At 43.4% G+C, this 27,701-nt stretch overlaps 1 protein-coding gene across 6 annotated transcripts in view; it reads left to right on the top strand.

Annotated features, from left to right (window-relative positions):
• Positions 1–27,701, top strand: part of znf536 (zinc finger protein 536) — a 208,303-nt gene that overhangs the window by 39,128 nt on the left and 141,474 nt on the right. For 5 of the 6 annotated variants that reach the window (XM_037095381.1, XM_037095376.1, XM_037095378.1 and 2 more), the window contains one exon: positions 7,270–7,378. The exons of the other annotated variant lie outside the window; for it this stretch is intronic. The gene's annotated coding sequence lies outside the window, so the exon portion shown is untranslated. The remainder of the gene's footprint in view (positions 1–7,269; positions 7,379–27,701) is intronic. 6 annotated transcript variants of the gene reach the window in all.

Below are 27,701 nucleotides of genomic sequence, written 5' to 3'. Positions count from 1 at the left end.
CACACTCATTGTAAAAAAAAAAAAAAAGAGAAAAAAAAAATATGGCTTCTGATGGGCTTGATGATTACTAATGACGGTGTTGATGATGATAGTGATGCTGTCAGTGGCGGTGATGATTACAACAATATAGGAGGTTGTCATTGCAGTGATCCTTTGAATCATTCTTCACTCGTGAGTTGTTGCACATTCAGCTAAGACAGACCTAACTTTTACAGCTCTGACGCGTTTGCTCTGTAGGTGCAAATATATTTCGACGGACGGCTCAAAATGAGCGCGTGTAATGTGTGTCTCCATGTCGACTCGACAGCATCTTTTCACGAGACTTCGGGTGAATCAGAGACGTTGACCTGTTATTATGTGTGTTCGTGCAAACCCCGTGTCACTCGTGTTCCAGAGAACTGATGAGTGTGTGCAGCTGTGTCATTAACACCATGTTTGTCTCTGTATATTTGCATTTTTACCACTGATATACGGATGTCAATTAAACAGGAGGAAGGAAAAAACAGTTTAGGTGACGATCCCCGCATGCATTTGTGGGGCTATTTATAACAGCCCCTCCTTCATTTCCTCATGGTCTGCTCCTCGAGAAACAGCACTCAACACTGTTTCCGGTAAGGTTGTCTGTTTGACGCCCACCGATTCCTTGTTGATTGCTTTTAAAAAAAAAAAAAAAGAAAACAAAAACCTTGTTTAAAACTGCGTAGTGTAAGATAAAACACCACATTGTTGTTAACTTCTTCACAGCTTCCAGGAATGTTGACCTTTAGCTGTGCCCTGACACTGCCCGGAACAAGTAGGAAGTCTGCCATGGTTGTAGGTGTCTGGGTATGTTAACAGTGGGGAAGAAAGACATAGTGAGAGAGAGAATTAGGTGCAGTTAGGTGGTGCCTTGGGTTGCACTGGGTCGTGGTGTGCCTCCCCGCACTCTGCCTTATGTCAAGGCTTTATTATTTCACGTGCCAAGGTCCCGACCTGATACGCTGGGAGCTGCCTTTCTTGCACTTTCCAAGTGACAGATTGTTGGAAACCTGTGTTAATGCGGGACACACCGAAAAATATTGGACCATCATTGACAGCGTTCGTTGTAGTGCTAAAGGAATAACTAAATGCGATTTGTCACTTGAGGACAATTAAAAGTGGTTTGCATAAGGCAAATACATTTTACAGAGAATGTTTTGAAATAAAATTGTCAAAAGAGAAATCAGTTTAGATATCAGTCACCTTGGGCGGGAAATTTAAATTTGCACCCAACATTATTTTCTAACATTTTGTAGACTTAACAATTAATGTATTAATTGAACAGAAAAAAAAAAAAAAAAAAAGACTGATGAATCAAAACTGATATGAATGCATTACGAATGAATCAGCGCGTTACTTGAAGCCCTCTTCCATGGTTTGTTGAAATTGGGAATCGCTGGAAAACCCTTCCTGATGTCACTTTGGAAGAGGTTCCAAAGCTAATAGGACTTTCTGATTACCCATGATATCACACTCGCACAATTTCTCTTGGATTATATTTGTTATCCTCTTGATTGCTACTTCAGTCTTTGCTTGCCGACTCGTTCGCCTTCTTTCTCCGTCTTCCCGTCCCTCCTTCTTCCTCCCTTTCTTCCTCTTGCCTCAGGGGTGCGTTCGGCAGGTCGACACCTCAGCAGGTGGGTTGTTGTGGGCCAGGTGACCTTTGTCTGTCATTGTTTTGCTCCTCACACCTCACCCAGGGAGAAAGGGAAGGAGCTTAGTGCCTTACACCTGCCACTGGCTTTACTGTCATAGCGCTGGGGTGTCTTGATTGTGGTGTGCCAAGGATGATAGAGAGGGTCCCACATGATTTATGTACAGAGCCAACAGATATCAGAAGCCTGGTAGTGGGTTCACTTCATGTATACTGTGGATACACACAATCTGATATCAGCCTGTTGGCGTTGGTGCAAAGTTATTGTTACTCCAGGACCATTATTTCATCTGACCAATCTGTTTTTTATAATGCCATAGCTAAAACACACCTGAAAAAAAAAGCACATGGGGCAAGTTGTCTTTTCAAGCACGTGCTTGAATTTGTGATAAACCATGTTTTCCTAAACCGGAACGAGTATTCTTGTAAGTACATCTTGTTCAGTTGAAATGGTGGTGGACGAAAATGTATGATGAATGTAGGAATGACACCAACACACTGGTACCAGACACTGCCTTTGGATACAGTGGCTCGAAGCCGATCGGATCCGGTGGTCCTTGTATCCGTTGTTTGCTCAGAACGACGCTCCGCCATGCTGAAAAGAACCGAGACGAGCAGCTGCTATGTAGACTACCACGACGAATGTGACGTTAGATTCAAAATGCGATTTTGCGCTCATGCGCGTGAGATAAATCAAACGCACCTCAAGTGAGTAAGGGGATGGAGATGAAATGAAATACCCAAATGCTGCCTCCACTGGGGCCTGATTGAGTTCAGGTGGCTGGAAAGTGTCTCACCCAGGGCTAGTTGTCAGTGAAGTATCTGCTGTCTTCTCATCTGTCTGTGCTGCAGGGCTAACTGCTGAACATCGGGTGTGTTGCTTTGACTGATGTTTGTGTGCCTCCTGTGTTGCGGGGGGACGGGCCGTTGACACACTTCATATTTCAAAGGCAAGGTCTGAGGAGAAAATGAAGATTGATGCAGAAAAATGGCGCGGCAACTCATCGCCCATTCGATACATATATTATCATTTACACATACGTGACACCTTTGTGCTTGTCTATATATCTATATATACATATGCATGGGTGTGATCCAAAGGCGCCACACATATCCACATGGGGGGGGGGGGGGGGTTTCCTCTGTTATTAGAGCCATGTGATATAATTGCATTTGATCTCCAAATAAACAGGGAATCAGTCCATCTCCTTGGTGGAGATGGCAGATGTGATGGACGAGCACATTAGCGGCGAGGACAACATTAGATTTGCTCAAAATTATTGATCTTTTGTTTGTGAGCCAAGTCGGCGATAAATAACAGTGCATGGGAGATGTGACTCATTATCACCGTGCCAAAAGCCCGACAGACCTCTGTCAAAACACACTCTCCTTCCCCCCCGCCCCCCTTCCTCCTTCCTTTCATCTCCGTCACTACAAACCAATTTAATCTGTTTTTAATCCTTCCCTCTTTTCTGTCGCCGGTGCCTTTAATGCGAGGCCTCACTGTCACTATCTGATTCCCTTAAAATTTTAATCCTGCACTGATAACCCTGTATTATTACATGCTACACACACACACACAGGCGGCAGGACACTCGCACGTTCATACACATATACACATGCAAATATGTACACACAGCATTTAGTGGCTCTCTCAGTGTTTTTATTCCTTTTTACCTTCTTAGTGAAGAAAAAATCCTTTTATCACACAATGGGTAATTTATATCCATTACCAGCGTTTTCAATCCTTTTCAGCGCGGCTGTCACTGCCTTTGGCGCACTCATGATTAATGTGATCTAATAATAGTCTGCCATTATATTTCCTTTAGTAAAACATGTACCAACATCCTATTCAGCTCCACGAAATTCATTGCCCCTTAAAATATTTTTTCCCCTTTTCGTTTGAAAGACAAGATTGCTGTTTTTTTTTTTTTTTTTTTCCCCCCCCCTCCATCTCATTGCCTCCCAGGAGGTGATTATTTGTTGGGGAGGGAGGGTGAGTGAGTGGGGGGGGGTTGCATGAGAATGATGAGAGGTGCCATGATTCAAAGTGGTTTGCACGGATGCATTTGCGTGTGTCTGCAGGTCGGTGTGTCGGGAGTGTGTGGTCCTCACGCATGGCCACATTGTTGAGGGTGAGAACAGTTTTAGCGAAGTAAGATCTTGGTATAAGTTTATCTCGGCAAACTCAAAAGGCTTATATAAGCCCACATTTGTTTCACTTTCACATGGAAATTCCTTGTTTTTGCACTTTTTTAAAACATTTTTTTTTTTCATGAGAAATGCATGTGTCGTGATTGATGTGTAAGTGAATCATATAATTATCACAATTTTAGTCCGTAATCACTGATTTTCAATATTAATATAACAATTTGACTGTCCAAAGCCCAGATCATAAATAAATTCTTTTTTTTTTTCTTTTGTCTTTCTTTCATTTTTTTATTTTTTATTTTTTTTATTTGAAAGCAGGTAGTTTGGACTGGGTGATGGAGAGGGAAGATTCTCCCCATGGAATGTGCATAGGATTAGGTGTATGTCTGTGTGTGTGTGTGTGTGTGTGTGTGTGTGTGTGTGTGTGTGTGTGTGTGTGTGTGTGTGTGTGTGCTCGTGGCGCGAGTGTGTGTGTATGTGTGCGTGTGTGTGCCGGGGAGGTGGTCCAGCAATGGGCTCTGTTCCCTCCCAGCCGGACAGCCTGAGCCAGTCTGCCACTCATGGGGCACGTTTCAGACGGGGCGGTGCCAACCCTCAACACACACACACACACACACACACACACACACACACACACACACACACACACACACGCGTGCACACACATGCATGTATGTATGAAGTTGTGCGTACACACACACACACACAATCCTGGCTCCCTCCCACAAAGAGGGTTAACCCTTACTGGGTTCTTAGACTTGTATCCAGGATGAACAGGTGGTCCCACAAAACATGGGCATCCATTTCCTCATGACTTATCCCAGTGTGTGTGTGTGTGTGTGTGTGTGTGTGTGTGTGTGTATGTGAGGAGGGAGGGTTAGACAGAGACACTGGGGGGGGCGGATAGATGGAAAAAAGAGTAGACATGAGTGCGCAGCTTTAATACACCTTTTGTATTATGTGACGGTGTTGCTCGGTACCGGGACGGGTGGCACGCAGAGCAGCTTGTGGTGGGTCCCGTCGCTGTGTGAAATTGACATCAGATGGCCGTCGTGACAAGAACAATATTACATCCAGCTTCCATTTAGCAGGGGACGGCTAATATATGTGTGCCGTTTGAACATTTGTTTGTGTGTGTGTGTTCCTCAGTACCTGACCCCAGAGTCTGACCGCACCAAACACAGCTGTCAACACTTTACATCCATGTTTTTTTCCCCCCTCTCAGCTTTTTTTTTTTTCCCCCTCATTTTTTTTTTCCCTTGAATCCCTCCATCCAGGATCCTTCCATTAAAGATAACTTGTATTGAGCCACATCTTATTCACTTCAATACGCCTCCCCCTCCTGTCTCAAGTGATCCTTTCCCAGCAGAGAAAATCGAAGGTAAACCACTTCTAAGGCAAAAAAAAAACAAAAAAAAAAAAAACGGCGCGCTCCACTTTGGATGTTTTAAATATCACCCTCTGATGGATGAGGAGATGCGGGGTTGTGATGGTTCCTTTGGTAGAACACGTCAAAATCACAAAGTTACACATTTAGCACCTGACCGGCGAGATAATGTAAGTTACACTGAGCGGCATCCGGCTGCCACAGTACAGCGCACAGCTGAGACCTCTCTGCCTTTGATAGCTGCAAGTCTTTCATGTTTGGCGGAAAACGCTCTGCTTTACTTCACTTTATTTGTTCTTTTGTGATTTTTTTCTGCGGCTCAGCCCCTCCGAACCCCAGACACATGTGAAATAGACGTTTTGGAAAATATGAGTAAGTAAGCAGAGAGAAAGAGAGCAAAGCAGAGCGAGAATGGAGCTGAAGGAGATAAACATAAACAGAGCGCAGAGAAAGAAAGAAGGTTTCTCTCTGAGTCAGCGGGTTTTGGTAAAGTCTGATTAAACGAGGTGGGAAACCGGTTGGGGTAGTAAATAACAGAGGTGTCAGAATGTTGCTTAATGACCTGGATATCTACTCCATGAAATATGTAGCTGCAGATCTAAGCAGGAGCTGTAGATTTTTCTGTTTTTCTTTAATGCCTTAATGTGCACGGGGAGTTCGGATGTCTTAAACGACTTGCTGTGAGGGAGAAGCAACTCGACTATAAAAGCTTTGCATTTTAGCAAGAATATGGCCACACACAACATCGTCATTAACATTAACGTGTGTTTATTCTTAATTAACATACGGCACATGATGCTTTTTAAGGCCTGAACCTACGATTGAAAGGACATTTTCAAGTTTGTTTGACTTGGCTTCTTCATAGTGCAATTTTCTTTCTCTGTTTGTTTTCGTATTCTATAATTAAAGCTTCTTTTGCATGTCACGGTTTCTTCTTCTTTTTTTTTGTCAACAATGCAGACAATGTTTTTTTTTTCACCTCATCTTAACGCCTAGATGTGCTGTAAGAGTGGACAACACTTTGAGGCAAAATTGTGGCTCGCGACTTTGGACAATACAAATAAAAATCAACTTTGCCTTGTTGTTGTTATTGACCTGTATATGAAAATAACAGGCCTGGGCACATCTCTGTTGGTAGTAGGATCTTTTTTGGTTATTTTTTTTTTTATATATACATTTGCCATATTAGAATATATGAATCAGTATCACAAGTATTGTAAAGGTGATCTCAATCATATTGCTAACCTCTACGGCATTAGAGGTAACAGTAAATGAAAAAAAAAAACAAAAAACAAAACAAAAACATCGATAGAGCATCAGTACCCATCTCCATGGGTTATTAATGACAAGACCATGACTTTGGAGGGTTGAGAACAAACCAAGACTAAGACCACACCTCTACAAGTCCCAAACTCGCATGACATAAGTCATGGAAAATGCAAACTGTAGGCTCTCCTCAACTTGATCTCAAGGATCCCCCAACACCCCATACAAACACACAGAGAAAAGAAATTAAGATGCTGCTTCATTTCCCTCTTTTATTGCCCTATATGCAGCATATGTGTGGGACCTAGACGAGACCAAGATCTTTAAAAAAGTAGTCTTGTGACCGGTTGCAAGGACAGGACCGGCCTCGAGTACCACAGCACTGTTAAAAAAAAAATTTAAAAAAATCTCACAATTTTGATTTGGAGGTGTACGTGTTAGAGTAACTGACTGCTATCGGAATATTATACACATAAAACAGCAGAAAATGTATCCACCAAAAAAAAGTGAACAAAACGTTTAAAGGCTTGAAGAGAAGGTTGAAGAAAAGCAGGTGGATGAACAGGAGGAGGAGGAGAATGAAGGTAATCGCAGTGCAGCGGTGCAGCAGTCGATTCACCTTCCCCTCCTCTTTCCAGGGGGGGAAACCCCTTCCCGAGGAGGGGATGCTCGAAGCAAAGGGAGGGGGGGCAGTGGTGGCGGTGAACTCAGCATTTTCCTTATCTTCTCCCTCTCTCTCTCTCTCTCTCTCTCTCTCCCTCTCTCTCTCTCTCTCTCTCTCTCTCTCTCCCAGGGCTCCCTGATCAGTGGCGACCAGAAGCGGAGCTGAAGCTGAAGCTGGCTTAACGGGGCTAAGCACACTATCACGCTGTCTAAGAAACTACCCACACCCACCGTCTGAGGTGACTAAGGGCTTTCAGGGTAGGGGAAGTGAGGGAGGGAAGGGCTGGTCTGTGTGTGTGTGTGTGTGTGTGTTGGGGGGGGCATTTTAATATTCAGATATTTATTTGTAACTGTAGTCTTGCGTGAATGGGTGAAACACAAGTGGAGGAGAGAGGAAGGAAGGAAGGAAGGAAGGAAGGAAGGAGGGAGGGAAGAGGGAGAGGAAAGAGAAGGACTGTCTGATGGGCCTGTGCGGCAGGTATGAGTTACCCACAGTATGATGCAATCTGTGCACGGTGATGATGACGAGCACCATGATGATGAGGATGATCATTATAATGACACACACTCAGACAGCAGTTGGCCGGGGCGTCTGTTGTAGATGGATGTACAGAGGGCCTGCATGGGCATATGAACAGATAATTCCTATTTAATCCCATCAGTGATCCGTCGTAGTAAGGTTACTCCGTCTATCTTTACATCCGAGCCTGTCTGTCTCTTAGCTCTTTTGTCGCTCTTCTCTTCAGTGTCCACCCGTGGAGATTGCGTACTGGACACAGCCCGAGTTATGTAATATAGGCATGTGCGCGTTTTTGCTCGACCTACGTTTGAGGGTTTCCGGTGCAGGGGAGGGGAGTGCAAAAGTGCAACTGAAGTCTAGGAAGGTGTGAGGGGAAGTTAGAGTCGGAGAAGTCTCTCCGGCATGGCGAAGCGGAGAGCCCTGCAGGCCTGACGCCCTGGCATGCTCCGAGGACGAGAGGTTAGTTCACCTAGCAGTTATTTCTTGTCCAGCTGTGGAAATGCCTTAGCCATCATATCAGGAATATCTAGCCGAGGTGCGGATGAACATGTTGCATTTATCTGTTAATAGCAGTGCCGAAGACATGTAGCCATGCGTGATTTATTTCAGTTGATATTAAAGTGTTGGTTGATTGTGATGCTGGTTTTGGCAACCTAATGCAGAAGCATGACAGAGTCAGTGAACTCTTCTCCTCTCGCAGCACCTTCTCTCATCCTTTCCTTTGCCAAATTTGGACACTGACTCTAAATGGATGTGCCATAATTCAGATGGGAGTGGGAGGATATATATATGTGTGTGTGTGTGTGTGTAGCTGTGTGTGGTTGTAAAGTGAGGCATTATGGCAAAAAATGCCTGAATAATTTAGCACTCACATTATTTTCTAATGCCATTCTTTAGAATCTGACTGCGTCACTCTAACAAATGCGTGTGTCGGAAAGTTCAGGGGATTTTGTAGGGCGCCTGTGAACAGTGAGTGATGGCAACCAGCCGACTCTCAGCTCCCTCTGGTCTACCAACAGCTCCATGTGAGCCCCGTGCACCATATTCCTTTTCTCAAAACTAACACCATGGTGAATCGAAACAAAAAAGGCCACATATTTTATTTATGTGTCAAAAGTGCGGTGAAAGGAGGGTAGGAAGGAGGGAGCGGGGGCATATCACTCTATCCGCTGGTTGATATCATTCCATCCTTGCGGATCAATTCTCCCAGACAGAGGGAGATGAGAAAAGAGCGAGCACAAGACGGGGGGAGGGAGGGAGGGAAGGAAGGAGAGCTGAAATGGTGGTCATATTGATTTGTCAAAGAAATACAGCGTTGCGTGTTTTGCTTAAACGTCCACATAAACCTGAGCTGTCAGAGGTGGGCGGGCATGAACTGACATCTGGCCACACCGACACGGATTGGGAATTTTTTGCTTGGCTTGGCCGTGCGCAGTCCTACCTGTCAGCCTCAGTGTGGAAACGTGGCAAAGTAGACATTCGCAATTGGTCAATTTCTTTGAGCTTTTACACTTTTGTGTCAAAAAAAAAAAAAAAAAATAAATAAATCTCACGTCATAATCCACTTCAGCTGTGCTCAGACTGCGGGCAGGTCAGGTTGTCTACTCACGGAGCAGACGAGTTGTTCTTTATCTCTGTATTGTCTTCCATATGGGCTGTTTACATTTCTTAAAATCAGTTTGGATACTGTCTGGATGTGCCATGAACCAGATCTGGGCTGGCAGTCTGAGCAAGGCTTTAGTGTCCTTTTCTGTAGTTCTTAACTGCATCCGTCAACATCTCGTGAGCAGATTTAGCCTTATTTACCATTTCCTATTTTACATGATCATGCTAATAGCCTGCTGTCCTTGAAAATGTTGTAGACTAATGCAAAATACCCGATTCATGAAAAGTATGGGGCACTGATCAATGATCTTCTAAGGACTCCCACAGGTAAGTTGACTTGACTCTGACAACGCTCAGGTCACAATAAGAACCAAGAACCCACCATGGCCATGTGTCCGCAGCAGCTACATTTCTCAGTTGTGAATAACAACCTCGGTAAGAGTGAAAGATAAACACACTGCAGTTATAGCTTAATACATTTTGTTAAGATATAACCTCAATTAATACCAGCCGCACAAATTAAGCTGATCGTGGCGAAACTCTCTCGTCTCAAAAAAGACTAACACAGCAACTTTGTGCTTAATTCGTTCGAGGAATTTGCCAGTGATTCCATCGTGTTTATCTACTCTCAAAAAAAAAATGTAGTTGACCTGACAGTTGACCACGGGGCAATGGGGAAAAAAAAGCCCTCTTCCAATTCTGCATACTGCATACAGTACCTGGCACGAGGACAGGAGTGAGTGTGTGTGCGCGTGAATTAAAGAGCAGTTAAAGAAAACTGGAGAAAAGAGCAGAGAGTGTGCACAGGGCCATAAAAGGGATAGTTTAACCATTGATCGAGAGCAGTGGTGGAAATGGCAGCTGTAAATCAATTTTATCTTGGAGCAGCTAAAGAGTGTTTTCTAATGAGGTTAATGCCACATAATGGCTAAATTCCTCTGCTTAAAAGATGCCCTCAAGGTGGTGGCGAGAGATAGATGTCGCCATGGAAAGCTTAACACCTCACCATTCAGCACCAAGCAGAGGGATGCCTTTTCTTTTTTTTTTTCTTGCAGGGAGATCGTATCTTAAATGCTGTTAAACCTTTATTCATTACAAGGTTTCAGGGGGTCAGTATATCATCCAGTACACCTTTGTGTAGACAGCTTGTTTCATCGACACGCGGACACATCTGTGGCTTAGATTGAGCATTTAGTAAATTATTCAATCTGCGTGTGATGAGTTCCCCTTTGAACACATTTCGGGAATAAGTGTATCAATCAAATCTGAACAACTACCAGTCGTCATCCCAGTGCCAGGCAGCTGACAGGCTAGCATGTCAGACTGGGACAGGCCAGGTACAGCCACTGAAAAAGACATACCGACCCAGCACTAATAGATTATGAATCATGTCGGCCTCTTGCAAATAATAGTGTTCTTTCAAGTCTTTCATGTTATGTTATTGGGGATTAGGGGTCTGAGTGGCTGTGTTTGTCCCAAAATGCATGCGTGTTTGTCCACAGAAATGAACATGTGCACAAGGCTTCAATTAAAATAGTTTTTTTTTTAAAAGGCCAATAAACATTCTTTTTTTTTTTTTTTTAAGAGGTACTGGTATTTTCATTCATCCATCCACTTTTAAGAGCTATTATCCAAGTAAAGTTTGGCAGCTTATCTTGCCCCCAGCCCTCTCATGCATGAATCGGTAAATCCCAAAATAATCATGAAACAGTCATGTCAATTCTGTGTAAAATAAAAAGTAAAAAAATCTTAATTTGAAGAAGTTACATACTGTAAGTATCTGCTGCTGTGGACAAGGTGCATGAACTTCATGATGTTGACAACTGTTACATCCTTTTATTCTCAGAAAACCGGACAGATAAACATTATATTCTTCGACTGAACATGAGATGTAGAATAGTTTTAACCATATTTTGATAACATTTTTCTGGCTCTGTCAATACTGGACATAAAATAGCGAATGTCTCCAAGTGTTTACTCTATTAAGTCTTCCTGCAGGTGTAAGCACATGATACACAGAATAAAACAAGCTTCTGAAACTAACTTTAAACAAAGGGACATTTGATCAATTTTGTTTGGATGGTTTGAGGCCTTTATTTTTAATTTTACAAAATTGTGTAATAGCAGAGGTTCAAAAAGACTAATCTAATTTTCCTAAAGAACTCCCAACCTCACCCAAGGGTAAATTCAAAGACAATGTTTCTTGTGTTTCTTGAGCAGACCAAGATATACAGGGCTTCAGTGAGCGAATACCAGCCTGAACAGTTGACAGTTGTAGAATTAAATGGGTGGGCGAGTTTTCGAAAAAGCCAAGAATGCCGGTTCCAAACCGGAGCTTGTCCAAAGGTAATTACAGTGTGCGAAACACAAACATAATGCAAGCAAATGTCAGCTACTGTTGGTTTGGCCAGCCAGCATCTTTATTTTTACAATTTTGTCTCCTGAATTTGCTCTTGTACACCTCTTACTAAGTTGGGATGGGGGAGAAATAGGGAGGAAGCTTTGCGAGTCAACAACGGATATAGCCACAACCGATACGTGCAGGGATTCCCAAAGCATCCAGTATCAAGACTAATCATAAGTTAGCTAGCTAGCATGTCAGCAGACGTGTTGAAATATTACATTACCCAAATTGCATTATACAATAATGGAAGCATAAGGAATCCTCCTTGTCTTCAGCGAGAGTGATCCGAGGAGTCTGTAAGCTGTAAACTAGACTCCACCACAGGGTTGTTGACGGAAAGCCGCTCACAATCAGCGAGTGTCTTTTAGTGATGCGGAGAAAGTGTGGGTGCGTTGCATCGTGGGAGAGGCTTGGAGGACTCAGGCGAGGTAATGCAGACCTTATACGTCTCTAACATCGAGGTATTCTGAATCACATCCATCTTATTGTTGATGGATGTTGCACTGATGCAACCTGTTTAAAACTGGATTTAGTCCAACACTGACCATATGTATCGATCCAACCGTATCATACTCATTGATGACCAGCATCAGAATGGCAAACCGATGAAACAGATGGATACGCAGACCCATATTTAAGATAATGATATCATGCAACACAGTGCATTGGAACCACTGTGTGTGTGTGCGTGTGTGTGCGTGTGTGTGTGTGTGTGCGTGCATGAAAGAAATGAGTACACCCAGTGTGCAGCATGAAACTTAAGGAAAGTTCATCTCCACAGACCTCTAGCATTGATCACTGGGGCCCTAAAGCTATTATCATGATCTAATTAGGTTTAACATAAGTCTGTGTCACGGCCCGGTGCAAGGCTGCCTTGTCCCCAATTCCACACTTTCACAGCATCCCTATATAAAAATAGCACACATGTGCCACACATACATGTGGTGAATACTAATACTTTTTTTTTTTTTTTTTTTTTTTTTTCCGGTGTTATTGAGATCCACTTTAATCTCAGACTGAGGTCTAAGCACGGAGAAACGGCGCAATTCATGTCAGTTAACAAGTGCGAGGCAATCTGCCAATGCATGTTAATGAAGTCCACTGAAAATAAATTGGTGTAAATTTGTGGGAAAATAAAAGCAGCGGCTAGTTTTAAAACTGGAAGACTGGAGGATTCTTGTTTTCCCACACTTCACTATATATAAACATGCATACTGTAACTGCAGGAAACACAAAACTTTGGTGTTCTGGCTTTAGAGAGATATATTATATGAAATAGCAATGATTTGATTAAATACCACTCAAGTATTGTTGCGAGTGATGGAATAGCTTCCTAATCGTTGTGTTTTTTTTATAGTTTAATAACACACAGCTTTTCAGCGTTGTACATTTTACATTGTATGTTCTACATGTATATTGCTGTATGGAGTAGTTAGGACAGGCACCAATGCAGGCTACCATGATGGGCCTTTGTGCTTGCCGGTTACTATTTATGGATACGTAAGTGGTTTTTACGTTTAAGTTAAGTCAGCCTCTAAAATGTAGTGCAAAATTGCAAGGTATGGCCTTTTTTTCACATTTCATTAATTTCTCAGGGAACAATGCATGGATGTGTAAGCATATTTATATGGCTGATATCAGTGAGTGAGTACAATTTGCTGCAGATCTTAGATCTAGTTATCTTCAATTATGATTAAACAGTTATGGGGGATTTAGAATTTAGAATGCATAGTTCCATATTGGACCTTGTTGGGCCTGTGAGTCGGAGGTGATCTGCATACCCCAGGCCCAAAACAGTGTAAAGGGTGAAACACGCAGCCAGTGACCTAATAAGAAGACCTTTGAGGAGTGGCCATTAATAAAGCTGTCATAAATATCCTACAACAGAATATTGTATATAATTTAATTTGTTGTATGTACCTTATATCTGGGCTGCGGTGCTTTAATACAGCTGTGAATTAACTACTCTGACACCTTATTCATTTTCAACACGATTAGCAGCAGTGGTGTGGATGGCTGGCGCAGTGGGTGGTTGTGGCCCAGCGCACACACTCATGGGCTCATTATGCCATCGCCCAGGTGAAATGGAATGCGCGCACACACACACACAAACACACACACACACGCACACACACACACACACACACACACACACACACACACACACACACACACACACACAGACAGGGACACATACAAGCCTTGCATGTACGAACTCAAAAACATGAAAGCTTGCACACACACTGAATACTGTGGGTCCTCTTGGCCTCTTCACAAAGCAACTTTTTTTTTTTTTTTTTAATGTTGTACAATCTACGCATCCACTACAGTCTTATTATTTCAGGCCCAGGCTGAGGAACCATGCTTCAGTCCCCATATAAGGGAAGACAAGTCTTAAAAAAAAAAAAAAAAAAAGGTGTTAAGAGGACTCCCCTCCCTCTCCACCACTCCTGTGTCCTCTATTATTATGAATAGTGGCGGTAAGAGAGAAAAGCATATACTCCATTCGAATCTGTTCATGGTTCCTGAAGGACCACTCTCACCAGACGAGGGCCCTTTTTCTCCTCCTCCCCCCCCCCACCTCTTTTGATTGATATGTGAAATCCGTCTCTCTGCGCAGCTCTAAAGGCAGTCCCTGTGTGTGTCTGAAAGGTGCTCATTGTTGAGTTGAGACCACTTTGTCAAGAAACAATCCTGTTCCCAAGGAAGCCGAGAATGTCTTAAAAAAGATACAGGCCCTTATTGTGTACATTGGGGAACTTTAATTTTGTGTGTGAGGTCATTTTAATCCTGATGAATTTTTATAGTAGCGGTTGTAGTTCAATGGCTAGTCGCCCTAATGCTCTAAAGAAGGAGCAAAATAAAAGGAAGAATGGGGAAGAATGAAAAACCCACCCACAGGCCTGTTGAAGAATCCTAAACTTAAAGTGTCACAGAGTGCTAGGAGGAAGGGTAGAGGCCTTTGTTTATGGACACATTGGGATGTATTTAAGTTCTACAAAGGAGATTCCCTGAATGAAGACTTGGTTTCTGCTACAAGGTTTGAAAATGCGTGCTCTAAGGATAGATTTGCCACGGGATAAAGTTTGTGTAGGGTAATCTCTCAGGCTACAGAAGCTGATGTGAGTGCACCACCCAAGACATCGCCTCTGAACTGATGCCAAAAAAGGGAAAGGCAACAAGCTTGAACACAGTCGTGCATCTATGACACTGCTAATGGTATGATTGAGCATTCTTAATTGGCATATTGGATTTTTCCAGCCCCGTTTTATCACATTTGACCTACGTCAACTTTCGCAATAAAAGATTTGCCATGTGAGAGTCTTACACTCTCTGATAATGGATGGCTAACCTCTCAGACTTCTTCTTTTGTGCAAGCTAATGGTCCTATTTGAGCAGCGGTTTGTCTTTCATCTGAGCTGCATGGCTGTTTTGTTGTCAGTCCGGCCTCTGGCCTTGTGTAGGTTCAGACTGGATGTGAGCCTATTAGGCAGCTGAGTTGAAAAGTAAACACCGAGAAGCTGAAAATGCGGCCATCCAAACTGGGTAAAGTTACTTGATTTCGTACATTTGAGCAAATTAAAGCACTAAATAAACACATGCCTTGTTTTATTTTGTTGCTTTGCTCAAAAAATGATGCACGTCGCGGGAGGCTCGCTCATCACCATTGTGTCTAAATGGAAACTGGATCTTGTTTGAGAAACGGCAGGGTGAGACCAAACAGCGTGATTCATAATGGTTATTTATGTACCATGTAGCTGAGACTCAGCGGGGGGCAAAGGCATGGTCTTTACTAAGTACATATCTCCCTGCTTAGTTTCTCCTCAGTTGGTCTTACAGCCTGTCTTCCAAATGAATATTTTTCATATGGATACTGAAAATACATCATCTCAGTGTTTTGATCATCCTCAAAATAACAAGTGTAGGAGTCTGTGTTCTTGTGCAAAGAAATGAGGTGCAAGTGTTCAAGTTTTTGCTGGTGCGTCAGATCGCACACAGTTTGGGTTACCTCTAGTTTAGTGACAGACCCTCAGATTCCCTCAGATTCCACTACCTAGAAAACACGCACACACACACACACACACACACACACACACACACAAACACACCGCCACGGACACAGTTCCCTCTCTTTCCTCTAACTGTCCTTTATTTCTTCCTCTGCTTTCCCCATCCTCCCTCGTTTCCCTCTGTTCCGAGATGCAGAGATCCAAGTGCGCGGTGGTGCATTACTAAGGACACCTGCTCTGTTGATGTGGCCAGGCAGATTGACTGTGTACTCGCGAGTGTGTGTTTGTGTGCGCTCATCAATTTTTAGGCTGAGACTGGGACCAAACCTATCAAAATTGTTCTGAAGTGAATTCCTGCCTCGGAATTATGCATAATGGACTTTTAATTCTGTGCGATGCAACTATAGCTGAAACAAGTGCCCTTCTCAAGGTTTCACACCAAAAAACGATAAGAAACTCAAACGGTGCAGTCAGTGAGTATCAGATGATGAGGTAAATAATCACAACTAAAGCATAAATTGCATTAAATGATTATTTTTCTATAACACATCCCCTCCTCATACATTATGATTTAGATGGTGTTTGAATTATTGATGAAGAAAATACAAATTGTAAGGTTTATTATCAGCACTACTAAAAAATGTTAAACGTATAGTTGATTGAAATTAAGTGAGGAGTTCTTTCACTGTCAACAAACAATCAATTGCTTTATAAACCATTTGTTAAATTGCTGTTTGTAATACTTACTGGTTAATAAATAATGTGCAGCTCATCCACAAACATTATACAGTTGCAAATTATGTTCAGGAACCTTTACAGTTGCCTAATGGATGGTTTATTAAGATTTTTTTGTCATTTGTTGACGGTGAAGTAACTATTAACTCAAGTTTAATTCACTATAAATTCACCATTTATTCATGATGGCTATGATGTGTTATATCAAGTGTTCCAATGAGATTCAAAAGGGCCGATAAGATGATACTGTTCTGGGAGTTTTGGTGAGTTTTGGTGGTTTCACGCTCTGCTACATCCTTTAGACATATATTTTAAAAAATAAAAATAAAACAAAAAAAAAAATAGGCGCCCCCCCCCCCCCCTCCACTTGTCATTTCATTAATTCCTGAAAAAAAAGAAGAAAGTCCTCTTCCCAGGGGGTAAAAACGAACAAAGGAGGGAGAGTTCAATGCCCAGAGTTCAATGCCTAGCAGGTCACAATATGTTCTGTTACACTACACTGTACTTTCTCTTTTCAGTCTGGCAGGAGAAAAAGAGCTCTGCTCACATCCCCTCCTAAACCCCCCTGTACCCCCACAGCACCCCAACTGACATACAAAAAAATTCTTATTCACTTAGTATGTAGGTCACATTACAGTGATGTCTAGCTATTGGACATGGGCTTAGATAACTGTTTGTCGAGTATTAAATGCTTTCGCTGCCTCAGCAGCCTCTGCCACTGGTATTTCTCACACAGCTGTGCAACTGAAAGGAGGCAGCGCCGCAGCAAAAATCATGTCACATACATACACATGCACACACACACACACACACACACACACACACCATTTCAACCTCTGACGCTCTTTGTGTATCCTTAAAAAATTCTTGTTAGCATAAAACATTCACTTTTTTTCAGATAAATGCCTTATGTTGGGTTGAAAACAGGTTTATGAAAGGGAGTTAAAGCAGCATCTGTAAATGAGGACCGTGCTGCCGTGAATAGGAGGCAAACCCATTGACCTGAGGTGCTAACTCAAGCAGATGAATCTTTGCTTTTCTTTCCTCTTATCCCTGTTTGCTTTGGGTGACCTTGCGCACCAGCCTCGCTGCAGTGTGTTCACATAGCACCGGCCTAATGGCTTAGATAGGCCCCAGCGTGGCCAGTACTTTCCACTGAAAACACCCCTCCACGTTCGACCATTCCCTCCTCAATTGCATGCTCGCTGTTCACAACAACCACCGCTACCTCTGATTTGGAAACAGCCGGGCGTAGGTGCGGGGCAGAGGAGGAAATTGCACCTGCTTTTATACCAGCGGGAACCAGGTGAGGAGTATTCTTAAGAATCGACTTAAAACAAAAAAGCCAGGAGACAAGAGGGGGCATCTCACTGCTGTACTTTTTTGCCCTCTGTTGTCTTTGCATAAAATGAAAGATGCAAGAAGTGTGTGTGTGTGTATGTGTGTGTGTGTGTGTGTGTGTTATCCTCCCCTCCCTCTGTCCTTTGTATGAAATGAGCCCAGATGGTGATTGATTTTTCAAGTGCTGACATCCCTGCTTGAGAAGCACCCCTCCATTCTACACACACACACACACACACACACACACACACACACCCTTCTTTGTGCCGAGCAAGTGAGGCACACTAACATCTCAGTGCCATCATCATCTTTGTGACTGCCAGCAACCACCATTGATTGACAAAAGTATGCATGCAAACAAACAGACATACACACACACACACACACACACTTACACGTACACAAGACCCCCCCCACACACACACACACACACAGTCATCCAAACTCCCAGGCACAGAGTAAATTAAACAAAATAATACATTAAGAATGGTACAGTGATTATACTTCTACTCGAACACTGTTGAAAGTATTAGTTGATACATTGTTTAGTTGATTGACAGAAAACTGATCCACAGTCCTGATCATCGAGCAATTCATTTGATCATTTATCAAGCAACAAAATGCCAGTTTCTGAAATGCGAGACTGTGGTGATTTCGTCTGGTTTAGATCATTGTACGTTAAATAGATTGGATACTGTTGGCTGGATTAAAAAACAAGCGATTTGCATAGAGTGTCACTCTGGGCTCTGGGAAAGTATCCATTGCACTGTACTTTCTGACATGGTTTAAAACTGTTCGCAGTTTATCAATTCATCAGAAAGATATTTAAAAAAAAAATGACTTAAGCACAGATGAGCCATATATATGAAGAACAGACTACAAAAAACATGCATAAATTCAAACATTTTCAAATTAAAGAGAAAAACAATAATTGCCAAATGACATAAACAACTGTTAGTGGCAGCACTAGGCTCCAAACGATGGCCTTTAAAACCTTTAAAATGTCATTCTCATATGCTTGAAGCGGACGAAAACAGGCACAAGTTACTTTTTCATGTCCGCCTAAATGTTGTTGAAGAAGGTTACAAATAGGATGTGCTTGTGAATTAAAGGAGAGTACAGCCTGCGATCGCAGAGGCTGTATGAGAATGTTTGCACGGCGAGAGGCTGACAGAGCGATGGCAGGCAGGGATCGGGTAAAGTGACAGAGCGCTGTACGCCACAGCAGCCCCATTGAGTTAAAGTGGCTGTGTGGCTAAATGATGTCATTGGCTAACTAGGCGTTCTCAGGCCATTGCCTCTGTTTGCGTGACTAAATACATACAATTAAGGCCTAGGCACTTCTCAATCTCTGTGAACTCATTGTTATCCCCGGGTTCAAGTGCACTGATAATGGGGGCCAGAGGAAAACAGGCGTAGCAGCGAGAGAGACAGAGAGCTGGTGGGTAAAATAGACATCTCATTATTAGTGGCATTCTCTTTCACCCCAACAGCGCTACTAAAGCCTTGCTCACTCATCTGTCCCCTTTTCTGCCTGTTTTCCTTTTTCTTTTTTCTTTTTTTTTTCTCCCTCGGCTCTTTGTCTCACTTTTCTTTTCTTTCTTTCTATTTTTTTTTTTTACCTTTTTTTTTATTCTGCGCTTTGCAAAAAAACCCAAAAACTCCTTCCTTCTCTCCACCAATTTTTGCTGTTCCTGTGTCTCTCATCACTCAACTGCTTTGTTGTGTGAGGGCGCCTTTGTATAATGCAGTATTGGCTCCCGCGCAATCGGTCGCATTCGCGTCGGGGCTGAGCGCGACACACACCTTTCAGCGGTGTGAACGCCCCCTAATGCCACCTCTAAATGCATCATTAGTCGGTTAGGCTGCTGTGAAAGTGGTGGGACAGTGGATGGGCAGGCAAACCAAGAGGAAATAGCTTCAGAGTGAGATTGTTGAGATTTGTCTGCTCCCCCCCTCCTCCAAAACCCTAACCAACGCTGCACACACACTTTCATCTTACTTATAAATCCTGAAGCAAAAAAAAAAAAAAAGCGTCCTGAACATGTATAATTGGTTGAATGCTTTAAGGGAACGATGATGTTAAATTTCAGCTAATGACTTCACTTCACTGAGCCCTTATTATTTTTGACTTCAGTTTCTGTTTCAATTTGTTGCAATCATCCGTGAATCCTAGGACAAATCTGAAAGCTGAAACACACACACAGAAAAAAGAAAAAAAAAATGCAAAATGATGCATAAAGGAAGTGACTAACCCTCAGCGGAGCCCATCTAGAGCAGTAGAGGTCACGTTATGCCCCCTCCCCATGACACACACACACACACACACACACACACACACACACACACACACACACACACAGGCACACACATACCAGATTGAGTGTAATCGTCTAAAGCGAGACTTCCCCTGATGGCCTCGACACTTGACAGTGATGCCCTCAAGTCTCGGAGAAAACTCTGTAACCGGAGAACGATTGCTTCTGTCTGTCTTGAGTTACTTGATCACCAGGCCGTCCTCCCTGCCCACAGGCACACACACACAATCACTGTTACACATTCATGCGCGCACACACGCGGCACACAAACACGTAGATTTGGTTTCAGTCAGACACGCGCGGGCAGACTTACAGATAGATACTACAAACCGGCGAGGAGCAGAAGTAAGTTCGCACGCACGCGCAAACAAACGGCCAGTATGCACGTGCGTGTGTGTGTGTTTATGTGTGTGTGTAAAGAGATGCATTTGAGGCATGCCGGGGAGGGCGGCCCGTTCTCCTCCAGTCGCCGTCGGCGGGGCGCGGTGGCGGTAGCCTAGGTAAATGGATCTTATTTAGCGACGCGTCAACACGTGTAAGGGGGCTTACGGCTCATTAGTCTGGGCCCGATCGTCTCTGCTCACTCACTGATGGATGGCAGGGGCTGCTTGGAGGGGGTGCAGGTGGGGAGCGGGAGAAGGAGAGCAGGATGGACATCGACCCCTCTTGCGTAGCTTCCTCCCTTCTTGCCCTTCTCCTTTTCAACTGCTCCTCACCTCGCTCTGCTCCACCCATTGGATGGACACATTGCCTCTTCTTTTTTTTTCTTTTTTTCCCTGCTAAAACTGCATTAATCGCAACCAATTCATGAAAGCTTCTCCATTTGCAGATCGAAACATATTTTGGGTCATTCCTGAGAATTCATCCAACCAAACAACCGAGTGCACAATTACAAATCTTACGAGGACAGGTGTCAAATGCTAGAATGTACGATAGACCTTTGACACTGCTGGTGATTTGACATGGTGCAGTCAGAAAAGCATGAGTGTAATAAATGAATGATGGCCAAACTGAATGTAGCTGCTTCATATTCAGGGTCCTGGCAACCGCTTTACAGTCACTGTGATGACTTACTGTGTTTATTCTCCAAGTACGTATACTAATGTGTATATGCGGCAAATTTGTGGCTATTTAGATACAACGTTTTTAAAGGACCAGTGTGTACGATTGAGTGGCATCTAGCTGTAAGGTTGCATAGTGCAACCAGCTGCATAACATCTCATTCACCAAGCATACAGGAGAAAATACGGCGGCTGCTAAAAATGTGAAACGACACAAAAAAAGGCCCCCTGTTTATCCACTGTTAAGTTTGTCTGTTCTGGGCTACTGTAGAAACACGGTGGTGCAACTCCTCATCTACATAGTGGACAAACCATGTAACTACAGCATCACACAACTTTTTTCCAGCGAGCTTTTATTGTAAAAGAAGCGGCTTTAGAATTGCTGGATACATTTTCGTTGCGCATCCCAGCAAAACGACTTGTTTCATCATCAGAACACATCTATTCTCGCCAATAGCAGTTTGGAAAGTCTAGAAGAAAGTCATCAAGGGCAAGGCCGCAAGTTAGCAGCTCAGTCAGTGGAGGCCTCTCACAATGCGGGGAAGATCCCTGTTGAACTTTTTTATTTATTATTCAAATACAGTTTGTTTTTACCCAGTGAGGCGCTGTGGTTCTCCTGCTTTCCTACTTTAGTGAAGTGAAAAAATAGTAGTCTAAGCAAGCACCTAAGCATGTGCATAAAATAGCCATGATTTGTCGCAAGACAATACACACTGGACATTTCTTGTGGATAAAATGATCAAAAAACTGTTTTTTCTACAGTTTTCTACAAAAACATCACACGAACACCAAAGCATTACAAATTCCAAAATGAATTAACACTAGCATGTACCGTATGCATGTATAATGTTAATCTAGACCACCCGAAAAAAAAAGGAAAGTAGCACCACAAATAGTAATTACACATTCCTGACTTCATAATCATAAGATCGAACCAAAAAAGAAAACAAACATTTAGTTCACAGAGTGCAGACGGAGTGCAGAACTTTTCCTATTTCTAATTATCGTGTCAGGGAAACCGCAGGACACAGCACATGGATGCGCCTTAAAATGACAGCAGAAACTTTGACTCTCCATACCTGTTGCTCTCGGGAGGCTTTGGGTGGGGGGTGGGGGGGCTTGTAGTGGGCTCAATGTGGGTAAATGTTAGGTCAAGACCGCTGCTTTCTAACTCGACCCAGTTCAAAAACCAACCAGTCTTCTGTATGTGGTGAACTTTTAAACCCTTACATTAGCTCACTGACACCTAATTGTTACCAGCACACAAACCTGCACTATAAACGCCTCAACCATGACACACACAGACACACACAGGCACACACAGATACACACACACGCACACACAGTGCTTCCAAACACAGAGTCAAGTCCCTCTCTCTTAAGCTCGTAAAGCATTCCTCTCATTCATGGAAGCAGGGCCCTCCTAGTGAAGCGCTTAATTGGCTGCAGATTGCTCTTTAACCTCAGGGTTACACCGCACACAAACACGGGTGCGCGCGCACGCAGACAGAGGTAAACACACACACACCCAGATAGACACACATGCAGACACACGCACACCATTTGCGCAGGCTGTTAAAGTCTTAGGGGAAATGGAGTGTGGTTTTTACAACTCAGCGGGCAGGTCAGAGGTCAACAGATTTGTAACAGTCTCTAAGGATCTGTCAATCAAGACTAAGATGCCAAGGCGACTACCACACACACACACAAGCCCTCACAAACGCACGCTTCCCCAGTATGTTTGGATCCTGTCTCAAAGTGTCTCTTCTTTACTGATTTAGAATTGCATAATCGATGGGAACATTTGTAGTGTAGTTCTATCAAACGTGCTGGATTGGATCACATGGGACCTGCATGGCTTCGGAGTCGGTTCAGCCAGTTTGGGTCTCAACAGTCGTCTTGTTCCCAACCCTGAGTTCTCTGCTTAGCAAGGTTGTGTGTGTCAGTCTGCCTACGCTACTGGGGCGACTGTCCTGTCTTCATGCTGTCATTGAAACCAAGCTGCGGCTTGATAGGAAGCAGAATTTGTGCTTTTGCATGCCTAATAGAAAATGGTGAGTTGTGGCAAATTGTTAATAAGCAAATGCAGGTTTAGGGCTTTGTTTGGACATTTGATAGTAATGGTATGAGACATTTCTGACATATATCCTTATTTACGATGTAATTGAGATATTTCCGTTTTGTGTGTGTGTGTGTGTGTGTGTGTGTGTGTTTGAATCCATGTGCAGGCGTGGGTGTGTTATTCTCTTCTCTCACTACACCCTATTGTTTATGATACATGGTGAATATGCTTTTCTACATGACTCACTCTCCTCCTCCAAAAAAGAATTAAGATCTGTGTGTTTCTCTCCCGAATTAGCTTTTTCACTTGTATCCAAGTGCACCGAGGAAGTTGCTACTAACGTGATTGTGATCGACAGAAGAAGAATGAGAGGGTGAGATTGAAAGAGGGACAGAGGGGAAACTAAAGGGGAAGGAAAAAAGAGGGGGGGGGATTAGTTATTTGAAGCTGTGAGTCAGTTAACGTTTCAAATGCTGTTTTTCTAATGAGCTTATACTGCTTAAGGAGAAAACTCAAGTACAATTTATAGCATTAAGACATTTGATTTTAATGAATGATAGGTTGAAGAGAAAAACAGTTAAGATTAATTTTTCAAAAGGAACAAAGGGCCCTGGTGGAGACTCAGTAGTGCCTGCCAGTCCTCCCATTGTACAGGCTTATGAATGATTAAGCTACTGTAGCAACAAGGGCAGATCACATTACAGACGCCATTTTGTCAGTTCCCCCTTGCAATCTTTCATATCTCCAGCAGTCGTTTACCGGGTTTACTGCAAACAGGATAGTGACGGTGTGTGCATTTATGTATGCGTGTGCGTGTGCGTGTGCGTGTGCGTGTGCGTGGGGGGGGTGTTGCAGGCAGGGTGGCATGCTCAGAGTCAATGCCACAAATCGTTGTTAGATGCAGGTCTCCGTCTGCCATGCGTTTTGGACAGGAAGGTAACGTGATTGGCTTTGTTCAGTCTTCCTGGCAGCCAACACCAGCTGACATCTGTTCCCTCCTAACCACTCAGACTTATCTCCATCAGGGAACACACACACACACACACACACACACACACACACGCACACACGCACACACACACGCATGCACGGGCACACACACAGATACAGATACAGGCAAGCACACGCCGTCACATGTGCGCACATTGATTCACACGGTCATACACACAACCATACTTGTGCTCACTTTCATGCACGTGGGCTAATTTTGTGATAATGGAGAGTTCAGTGTGCCAGTAGTATGTGGGAAGCACATAAATGCATTCACATATGTGTAAAATGGTACAAAATGGAGTACGAGCAGATTGCAAAGTAATGCAAAGATGTCGGAATCCAGTCAAGACACATACACACTATAAGCAGAATACACATATATAAAAGCATTATCAGATGTATTAAATCTCCATTGTATTGAAACTGTTACGGAAAGAAAAAAAAACAAAAAAAAAACGTGGCATCAGTTGGAAAAGAGGGGAGAAAGTGGCTGATTTGCTTATGCTTTCGGGGCTGATTGTGGCGGCGTTGCAAATCTTATTGCATTGCTAATTTATATTATTGGCGGCTGAGTCCCTGGCACAGAGGCCTGGGCGTATATCTTAGACATGTGGAATCTGAAGGCAGAGTGGCATGAACACTTTCCGGGTAGACAAATTAGGAATTTCAGTCAGTTTTGCCTCGCCTAAGCAAATAACCGTCTGCAAAACTTGCCGGTGTATAAAAGACTGCCTTTTTCCCTCAGAGATGACAGGAGGGGGAAAAAAAAAAAAAAAAAAGAAGAAGAAGGGCGAGTGGAGAAAGAAGGACAGAGGTCTGCGTGTGAGAGGGGGAGGCTGTTTGAAATTAGCCCTCCACTCTGGGGTCCTGGGAAATGAATGTGACACGTCCAAATTTGGTGTTTTTGTTGCAATTACCAGAAAACACCAGATGAATTCTTTGCAAGCCATGTGTGCTGGTTTGTGTATGCATGAGTGTGTGTGGAATATGGTGGACGCACTCTCATATGGATGTGTGAGCATGCATGTGGGTGTACGTTCATGTCTGAAGGGTGTGCGTGTGTGTGTGTGTGTGTATATGTGAGCAGGTGGCGGGCATATTTGAAGATGACAGTAGGGGTCTGACCCATGCCAGGCCCAATAAAGCGACCTTGTGATGGAGCTTATGTGACACACTATCCCTTGGGCTCTGAGGTCTCTCACTCCCTCACACACATGTGCACAACACACACACGCTCGTACACACAGTGCCTCGTGTCTCTAGTGGTGCTCCCCGTCAGATTGTAAAGGCAGCGCTCTGATTGCTGCGGGTAAGTGTGAGGCCTGTGTGTGGTCTAATGATGACACACTGTACACTCAGCACTAACGCTATTGATCCCAGTCGTCACCTCTGCACACCGGTACTCGGCACAGCAACTCATATTTCCAGCTGCAAGCGAACAACCACCTACGTCTGTTTTGAAATGTTTTGAATGTTGCTTTCACTTGTAAAGTCGAGTTGAATCACTTGAAGTGCTGTGCGTCATGCTAAACTGGAAAACCACAACAGGATATACACAATACTCATGCGCACAATCATACGATAATGAAATTTGAAATGCCGTCTCTGAGAAGTTTAACCAGACTCACATTTTTTTTTGCCTTGGTGTTCAGAAATCATCTGCTGAGAGATTTACAGTCTAATAATACGCAATATGTCCTTTAAGTTATACTGCTGGAGTGTTTGGAAACGTTTTTCATCATTCTGCGCACGCTAACCTCAGGCCAACATTCTCTGAATACCCTTTAAAACCGAGAACTAGTTAAAAGTATCCTTCATTTTTTTCAGAACTTAAACGGTTCACAAATGGGCCTGCTTCAAGTGTTGAACATACTGTCTGTGCATACAGTCATGAGGCTAACATGAGGAAGGGAAGTCTGAGTGGTTCCATCATAGACTAGCTTGACAGTAATGCTGTGAGGCAGACACAACTGTCTCAGAGACAGAGAAGAAAACAGGTTGGATGTTACCTGTCAGAGACACACAAATCCATCTCATCTCATTCTCTCTGACGCTCTGTCTCACTTTCTCCCTCTTATGTGCTGCTGGGAGTATTCCATCAGGTGAGGGCAGAGGAATGGCTTTCTGTGAGTGTGTGGATAAAATAAATAGAGAGACCTTTGCACTTTAGTGGCTAAAATGGCAGCCACAGACATAGAGCTAATTGTCAGAGGTATGCTTTAGTACCCAGCATACCTGTAAGCTGATTTCAGTCAATCAGCTATTTCCTGTACGGTATACTCGTGTGAAAAGCTGAATTACCAAATTATACAAAAGTGTAGAAGAAGTGTCTTATATCCAGCCCATCCTCATCAGAAAAAGGAACATTTTGGTCAACTGCAAAACTGCCTTATTATGGGACATATTTACGTTGTTTGGTGGCGTCCTCTAGTGGTGTAGTAATTATTACCTCGGCAAAGGAGGAAGTTAGGTAAAGTAGTAGTAAGAACAACAAATTATGCACACTGGGGAGGTTGTGATAGTCATTGGTGAGTTATATTAACCTACTGATGTAGTAGGATTGAATCGAGTACATGACATAACTGAAGTTACGCATGTAATGTAGGTACATTTGTACCTCTCCAGTGTTTGGAGGTAGATCGGTTCAGTTCCGTTGGCAGCCAGTACCTTTGTCTTGAATTGGATGTGGGCTGCTACAGGAAGCTAGTGGAGGTCACGAAGGAGGGGGGTCACATAGGATAATTTGGGTAGATTGAAAACAAGGTGTGCTGCAGCGTTCTGGTAACACTGCAACAGTTTAATTGCAGAGGCTGGGAGTCCAGCCAAGTTGTTGTAGTCCAGACAAGAGATGATCAGTGCTTGGACCAAGAGTTGGTCGCATCCTTTGTGGGGAAAGACCGGATCCTGAGGATGCTGTAGAGGGCAAATCTGCAGGATCGGGCCACAGCAAGGGATTGCACCTATGTTCCCTCGCAGTCGATGAAGGCGATACTGTGACGTTCTTGTCCTGACATGTCCTTACATGGGAGTTCAGTTTTATGAAGGTTGAGCTTGAGGTGATGCACAGTTGTCCAAGCGGCGATGTCTGCCAGACATTCTGAGACGCTTTGCAATGTTGTTGTCAGAGGATGGGGGAAAAGAGAGGCACAGTAGTGTCGTCTGCATAGCAGTTGTAAGAGAAATCCATGTGGTGTAATTGCTGAGCCTAGTGATTTAGTGTATTGTGAAAACAGAAGTGGTTCTAGTATTGAGCCTTGAGGGACACCAGTTTCCAGAAAGCAGAGAGCCATTCCATATGACTTGAAAGGTACAATTTGTCAGGTATGATGTGAACCAGGTCAGAGCAGAGTCAGCAAAAGTAGGAAGCGAGAAACATTTTTTTTTCTGCTGATCTGGCAGTAGGTGCCACCAATGACTACGCATTTCATTGCTGGTCCAATAAACCAAACGAAAAACAAGAGACCTGATTCATTTGCTGACCTTTTTTCAGCAGTGCATCTACTGGAAAACAAG

Source organism: Acanthopagrus latus, chromosome 4 (assembly GCF_904848185.1).
Source record: "Acanthopagrus latus isolate v.2019 chromosome 4, fAcaLat1.1, whole genome shotgun sequence".
NCBI classification, from domain to species: Eukaryota; Metazoa; Chordata; class Actinopteri; order Spariformes; family Sparidae; genus Acanthopagrus; species Acanthopagrus latus.
The sequence above is the reverse complement of the archived record's forward strand: the minus strand, read 5'-3'. Positions and strand labels throughout refer to the sequence as shown.